Source organism: Egretta garzetta, unplaced genomic scaffold (assembly GCF_000687185.1).
Source record: "Egretta garzetta isolate BGI_Z169 unplaced genomic scaffold, ASM68718v1 scaffold718, whole genome shotgun sequence".
Taxonomy (NCBI): domain Eukaryota; kingdom Metazoa; phylum Chordata; class Aves; order Pelecaniformes; family Ardeidae; genus Egretta; species Egretta garzetta.
In genome coordinates this window covers 53,889-61,732 of record NW_009260538.1, presented here as the reverse complement: position 1 = coordinate 61,732, position 7,844 = coordinate 53,889, and positions in this window count along the sequence as shown.

Sequence of the window (7,844 nt, the reverse complement as noted above, 5' to 3'; positions counted from 1 at the left end):
AGTCCCACACCAATCTCTGTGGTTTCCGCTTTTTGCAAAGAGACTTGCATGTGGGTTTTTTGTGAGATCTGAGCCGTAGCGTGTTAAATGCTTTAAGGTACTAAGGTAAAAATACATCTTAGTAGTTACACTCCAGTCACATGCCCTCTTAATAATAAACCCTCTTCGCACTCTGTTTCCTTGACATGTTTTACAATGAGGATCAAGGGGTTTGGGAAAACCTTTCTTTGTTCCAAGTAAGAGATTTCATGTCCTTAAGTCAGAGTCGCTTTTGAATACCGGATTCTGATGCGTTGCTTGGGTCTGGGTTATGACATCTTGGCGATAGGACGAGGGGAAATGGTCTGAAGTCGTGCCAGGGCAGGGTGAGGTTGGCCATGGGGAACAATTCCTTCCCTTTGGGGCTGTGAGGGGCTGGAAGGGGCTGCCCAGGGAAGGGGTCGAGTCCCCAGCCCTGGGGGGATTTAACAGCCGGGCAGAGGCGGTGCTGAGGACCAGGGTTTGGGGGTGGGATGGCAGGGGTAGGGGAACGGTTGGGCTGGGGGAGCTTAAAGGGCTTTGCCAACCCAAACAATTCCGTGATTCTATGATCTTTTCTTGCACAGAATAAGCAATATTCTAGCTGTAATCTTCATTTGGTTTTACTTGTCTTCTGTTCCTGCTATCATTTGTATTTTTATGATGGTCATTCTCCGGACCGATGGTTTCAGTGCTTAACTAGCGACTCCCTTTCCCAGCTTATATAATAAATCATTTTTCCATTTATGCGTACGGACAGCAGGAACTTTCCCTATGTCTCAGTATTTCTTTAGGTTAATGTCCTTAATGCGTTTTTATAGCCCTTGCAAAATTTAATATCCCGATTCAGATGTCGTGAAATAGTACAGGTCAGAATTTTGAAAACACCTTTTAAAACATTTTTAAAACATTTGGTTCTTTGAAAGTCAAGATAATCCTTTTATTGGGATAATCTGGTAGCATCTACCCAGTGATACTCCATTAATTTTGCACATTTCACCTGTAGAAATGTTTCCAGTGGTTTGAGGAAGTAGAGGCAGCGTGGCGAGGCAGCGAGCTGCATGTGGGCCGCTCTGTGATCAAATTCCCGTTGGATTTGGAAGAAATGTGTCCCTCTGAGGCGCTCCTCCTGCGGGGGTTATCTTGTGGAGGGAGTTGTCTTTCAGCTGAAGTTGTAGAGGTCTACGTTTTCTGGCATAACAGCGGATTCTCTTTGTGTAATGCTTACAACAAATTAATTCTTTATTATTATAAGCTTTTAATGAAGAAAATGCATCTTTGGGGTTTTCTTAAGCTTGCAGCCTAGTGGGTGTTTTCGGGATGTTCCCAGTATTGCTGACTGTGCTTCGTGTGGCCCTTGGGTTTTGTTTCTTGAGCTTTCCGTGAAGAGCTGCTCTCATACCGCTCGTTGGGTGGGAATACGTTGGGTCTTGTGAACTAAACCCAAGCTTATGCCTGAATTACCATTGGCAGGAGAGACTTGTAAGGGCACTCATCTGTGTGCTGAAAGAGGAGGTGGCACTTCTGGCGTGGTTTTGGGAAGCCAAATTGTTCCATGGTGTGCTCTGCAGTAGTGGGACACAACGGGCGGGAGTCGCTTGCCTCAGCTCCGGCGTGGTCCCACATTGGACATCCTAGGCTCTTCTGGCCAAGAGCATCTAAGGGCAGCATGGTGTGGCAGGTAGGAGGTAGGATCCAGGCACCTGTGGAAGACCATCACCCTGCTGCAGCCCCACAGGATTTGCTGGGTGATCTGAAACAACCTTAGACACCCAAGTTTAAGCAGGAGAATCCCATCCACCACGTTATGGAGGAAAACCTAAGTTAAGCTCCTCACTTGTGACTTCAGTAAGCTTTGATAACTACAGGGTTACATGTCTCTTTCTGAAGAGAAAGGTAGATTACTTTATGATTTTCCAACCAAGTTATATCTTTGATTTGGAATTTACTTGCCCAAATTCTTGTGGTGAGATACAGTCTTCAATTCCCACCATAAGGGTTCTGTGGTACCTTGTCTTGTAGAAGACCTTGGGGACAACACGCACGTCGTACGTGTTCTACTCCGACTTCTGTGAATTGTATTTGGAGCCTTTTATGGCAAAGGTACTACACAGCTTGAAGTTCATGAGTGGAAGTTTTCTATTAGGAATTAGTTGAAATAAAGTTCTGCTGAAATTGAGCTGCAAGTTCTGCTAAAGCATCTATGTGTGTTACGGCCATTTTTGTGATAGTGCTTAGAAACGAAGGATGTATTATCTATAAATAATGCAGAAGCAGAGTGGTTATACTTAGAAATGGAGATCCCTTTCCCTTGCCTCCCCCGGTTAATACGACAGGTCAGGTACCCCTGGGCCCCTCCAGTGGCAGATCCTGCATGGCCAGCCAGCAGCATGGCACTGGTCATAGACACACAAAAGGGGTGGTTTCTTCTTAAATACAAAAGATGTGGAGGACTGAAAGGAAGCCTAGTCCAAACTCAGTTCTTACTATAGACTGGTTGGCCTAATGTGCTGTTCCTGGAGGGACATTCATTCCTTGGGTCATCTCTTATTAGTAACTGAAACTGATTTTCCCATTAGGAGACATTTCATAAGCTGGTGGGGTTTTTTTTCTCCTTCTTCTCTTTTATTCATCTTAGAGTGGTAAAAATGACCTTGGCACTAGGCATTTTTTAGGGCTTGATGACCAGTTGGGGTTAATGTCCTGAGATATATTAAACATCCAGCCAGTCATTAATCTTCCAAGTGCCTGGTAGCAATTACAGCTCAAATATCCTTCTCCTCTTTTGGCTGTGATCATCTTGGGCCATTAGGAACATCTTCACCTCCCTCTCCCCACCTCCCCACACATTGGGATCATGGGGAGAAAACATCCACCCCGCGCGGCAATAGCACAAGCTGCTCCAATGCCTGCTATGGATGTATGAGAGGTGTGACCTGGGGATGTTAGACGGGATTGCTGGTGGTGGTGGTGCTGGGTGGCAGCAGTAGTGAAGCTCATCTGCACATTTCTGCGGACTGTGATAGGAGAGGGAATCCAGGACTGCCGAATGTAACCTACTTCCTTAGAGAAAAAGGTCGTGCTGGAGACACAGAGCAATGAAGAATGAGATGGGGTTAAAAAGGCATTGGGAAGGTAAAAGAAGAGGAGGTGGGAGAGCCAGGACCACAGTTAGAGCATGGGTTGAGTGGTGGGTAGGAAAGATATTTGTGAAATGGAGGGTTGAGCAGGTTTGGAGGTGAGGTTCTGGAGGTACGGGTAAATGGGCATCGCCATGGGCCAGGAGGGACCTTTGCACGATGCTTTCCTTCCTGCCACATTCGCCCTTTTTTAACTCTTATCCTTCTTCTGCTGTTGTTCTGCCTCCCATCGCTGAGTTTATGTCCTTCCATGGCTTTCACTCGCAGTGCTCCCGTGCTGCCTTCTGCAGCTCATGGCCCCGTTTCTCTTCTCTGTCCTCTTCCAACTCCGCTGTTGGCATTCTCCTCTTCTGAAAACTCCCTCTGGTCACTGGCCTTGGCTTGTCCGTCTCCTTTCTTGCCCCGTGTGCCTCTCGTTCCTCTGCTCTGAATTTCAGCAGCTGCCTTCATTACCCAGTTTTGTACAAGACAAAAAGAGTCGGAAGAGGGGAAATCACAGATTTTTACTTAAGTGACTATGTAAATTGACTAAGGACAGTATGTGGGATATTTTTTTTGTTTGCTTTTTTCCCTGGGAATGTTGTTGTTCTCTTTATCTCACATTCTGCATGTCACATCTTGTATTTCTCTCTTAAAACTGACAGTGGACTTGGCATGTTGTGACACTTGCTCTCCAGCTAACGAGAGCTGCCCAGTGTACAGGATGGCAGCCATCAAATTAGCCAAGTTATGTGAAGAGATAAGGAGTTTAAAAAAATAAAGACACCCCTCTCCCCCCCCAACAAAAAAACAGGGGCAGAGAAAAAAGCGAGAGGAAGTAGAAAAGGGGGAAAAAGGAGAGACTAAGAAAGGAGAGGCAGAATGTGTCTCTAGCTGGTTTGCAGAACAAAGAGTATATGAACTAAAAACATTGGTAGCGGCTTGCCAGAATGGGTGGCTCTTGTGTAACTGTCGTCTTCCATGACTTTATTCACCCCTGGTCATAGGTGTTCTGGAAGAAAGGTTTTCTCTTTTCCTTTAGGGGGCGGTTAGACGCATCCTAGCCACACTAGCTGGTACTATAACAGGTTCCTCTGTTTTCATCCCTTTTTTTCCTCCTCTTTTTTTAATTTTTTCATCCCTTTTCTTTCTCCTTGTACAGTTAGGGAGAAGATTGGTAGAAATACTGGCAACAAGGAGACAGCAGGAAGGCCTTGCTGCCACGTGACGGCCGCCTTAAGGGCAGCCTTGATGTCAAACCTCTGCCATTCTCTTCTTTCAAGGTATTTTTCCAGGCCCGGGATGTAGTTTGTAAGGCTTCTTCAAGGCACAGTCACTTTGCCCAGCAGTCAGGATATCGGCGCATGAGGTCCTATTTTCTTAGTGGTGATGACAAGGTTACTCCATGACCAAACCTTCAGAAAGCAGAGCAAAGTTTACTTGGCCCAAAAGCCTTACCAAACCCAACCCTCTCCAATCAATGCATGCCTTTATTTCATGCCTGCTTTCTCAGGCACTCACCCAGATTCCCTGTTTGGCTTTTTTGGGATGGCTCCAATTCCTCACATGCTCCTTTGGGGTCTGTCCCTCTTGGCCATGGTTCCGTGTTGGCTCACTGTGCCATGTGTTGGTTTGAGCAGAAGTCTCCTTTCTTCTCAGATGAAGATGGCCACTTTGTTTTGCTTCAGGCTCTTTGCCTTGTCACATGTCTCTTGTTCAAGGTAAAATTAACAGAAGTAATTTTCTCTGGCAGTGACACCCCAAAGGGTTAGGTGCTGCTGCTATTCCAGCATTGAGGATTTACATGAATTATTTCATATGGACTTCACCTCTTGAAGGAAGGTCACTGCTTAGCCAAGAATAAGTTCCTTATTTACCACAGAAAGAGGCGTTATGAAACAAAATGAAGATGGAATAACTCTGTAAGAGTTACTGCGATAATCCTGGGATCCTGGCCTCTTCCAGCCATATACGGTCCTGGCATGGAGGATCCAAGGGTGAGCTGCATGACTTGCAGTAGGCTGGATGGCAGAATGGTGAGATGCAGAAGGAGGTGAAAGACAGAGAGACAACTGTTGCTCTTTGTATTACCCTTTTTGCAATTCTCTTTTTTTTCTTTTTTTTTTTTTTTTTTTCTTAAGTGAAAGCACAAATTGCCAATCTCAACGTTGAGCCTCCAAACATCAACCTCAAGGAGAGGAGACTGATTAGAAAAGGGTACTTTATTCTTAGCCATATTCAGTAGTCAGGAGGTAGACAGCAAATGCTGTCAAACAGACGATTTTCAGAGCCCAAAAGTACATTAAAAAAAAAAAAAAAAATGTAAGCATTGCTGAGCAGAGCACACCCATCTGTTTGACTGAATATCCAGGCCCTCCTTCTTAGGATTTTTGTAATGAACTTGCTTCTCATGGTAAATGCTGAAATAAGTATTAAGTTGGCTGATTTTGTCTTCTGAAGAATGGTATGAAGAGTAGCGTGCACGCGGCGTGTCCCTACTGTGCAGTGGGCCTCCTTCATCCTCATCTCATTCTCTTTCCATTCGTTTCTAACGCGCTTGTCCTCTTGTCAGATGTGGTGGTACAGGTATTACTGATGTCCCCAGCGTGTGTCTTGCTGCAAGCTTTGTATTTCTTACTAGTGCCAATCTACTGCCCATCTTCTTGTTGAACAACTGGAACACGGTTAATTTTCTCTTCCCCCCCTGTCTGCTTAGAGGAGAAGCGATTCTATGATTCTATGATTCTCTTCCCCCCCGTTTGCTTAGAGGAAAGGCTGGTGGACTCAACAGAGGCCGTGCTGCTCATATTGCAAGGCAACGGCTGTGCATTTTGTGCTTCGTTCAGTCAACTGGGTAATTGCTCGCACCGGAGCTTTTATTCCGTGCATCAGATTCATGTGGGGTTTATTCTTGTTCAGAGCAAAGGTGTTTCATTTATTCATTTAATGCACTTCAGGATTTTTCTGCTTTAGACCATTAGCAGGTAATCGAGCAGCTTACATCCCTCTATGACAAAATTCCCGATATTTTAAACTTCTGCACAATGTTGTGCTTTGCGTCCTCTCTGAGGTTGGTGCTGGTGATTTAGAAAGTTCTGTTGTTAATTGTGGTCATTGAAAATGAACGAACTGAAAAGTCACCTCACAGCCAACCTCTCCCCAGAAAATGGCACCTTTCCCCATTCTCCGGACCACAGGTGTGTGTCAGACTCGCAATTCTTTCACCTGTAAAGACTTCACCCTCCTTTTTGCAGATGACTCTGTTTTCCGTGGTGGTTAAATGAGAGGTTACCACTTACATGCAGGAAAAACAGAAGTGTGATGAATTACAAGCCGGTGTAATTTATGCAGAAGCAGTGTGGGGGAAATTGCAGCCCACTCTTGTTCCACATAAATTATGCATGTACCTCCTTGAAAATAGCTACAGAGGGTGTTCAGATTTTTTTGGCTAATGAATCATGCCCTAAATTTCTACAGTACATACATTGACTCAAATGTCTCCCTTTTGCCCCACCTTTATTTTTAGATATCTGTAAACTTTTGTTGAACATGAAGTTCCGGATGTTTCTTTATTTTCATTACAACAGACCTGTTCTTTGAAGACCCCATTTTGAAAAGGGTCTCCTAAATTTACTACTTCTCTCAGAGCCCTCCCACGTGAGAGATACATCTTATGCTTTGGAGATGTCTGAAGAGATCCCTTGGCTGTTGTAGTAAGGATATATGTGAATAAATGTGTGCTTATGAAGATGCAGCCTGCTCTTGTGTGCAGTCACCCCCCTGCAAACCATGGCTGTAGACTCCTTTGGAGCTGTAGCCTTCTGTCTTGGGTCATGGGCAACACAAACCCTTTGAACGTGAGCGCAGAAGTGAAGGAGTTGCAAACAAATAATGAAGAAAGCAAAGCATGATGCTGTCCACCATATATTTGCTTGGTGCACTATATAAATATGATACTTATTTGGCCATAAGCTAGTGAAGCTTGGGGATGGTAAGAGGAATGCTGCATATAGCCCTATCCACTTAGCCGTGAGTAATGACTGGGGAGCGGTGGTCTGGTCTTGTCCTCCACCTCGGCAGCCGTTGCAAAGCCGGAGCTCCCTCTACAAGACAGCAGCAGTAAGAGCACCAGTCAGCCAGAAGCAATTTTGGAAGGGCTTTGAGAAGAAAAGTGCTTTGAGGAGGGTTTGGAAGGTGAAGAACGGTTGTTTGGAACATGAGACGATGGAACAGCTTTGGACCTAAAATCAGCTTGCTACAAGGATACAGAATGTTATGGAAAGAACAAGTCGAAGAGAAGTGTGATTTTCATTATAATAAAGGTGTGGGTGGACCAGCGTAGGCAAGCCTGGGAGAGGGGGTGGCACGAGGCTTCGGCTGGAGTGGAGGAGCGGAGATGGAAGGGAGCAAAGGCTTTGGTGGCGAGGAAGGCAGGGCAGCCATGGAAGATCATTTTGGTTTTGTCATGGATGCAGAAAAAAGAATTTCAAGATGCTGAAGAGAGATACTCAGTATATTTTATTGTCATATGTTAGGAGCCTGCCTAGGCTATATATAGTTGGTCTCATGTGTGCTTTCTTGAGGATTTTTCTGTGGTTTTTTCCCCTGTTTGCTGTTATTTTTTTAAGCACAATTATTTATCTTCCTTTGATGTGTCTGAGCAAACAGTGATTGCGTATTTGGGTCAAAATATCTCTTGCCTCTGTC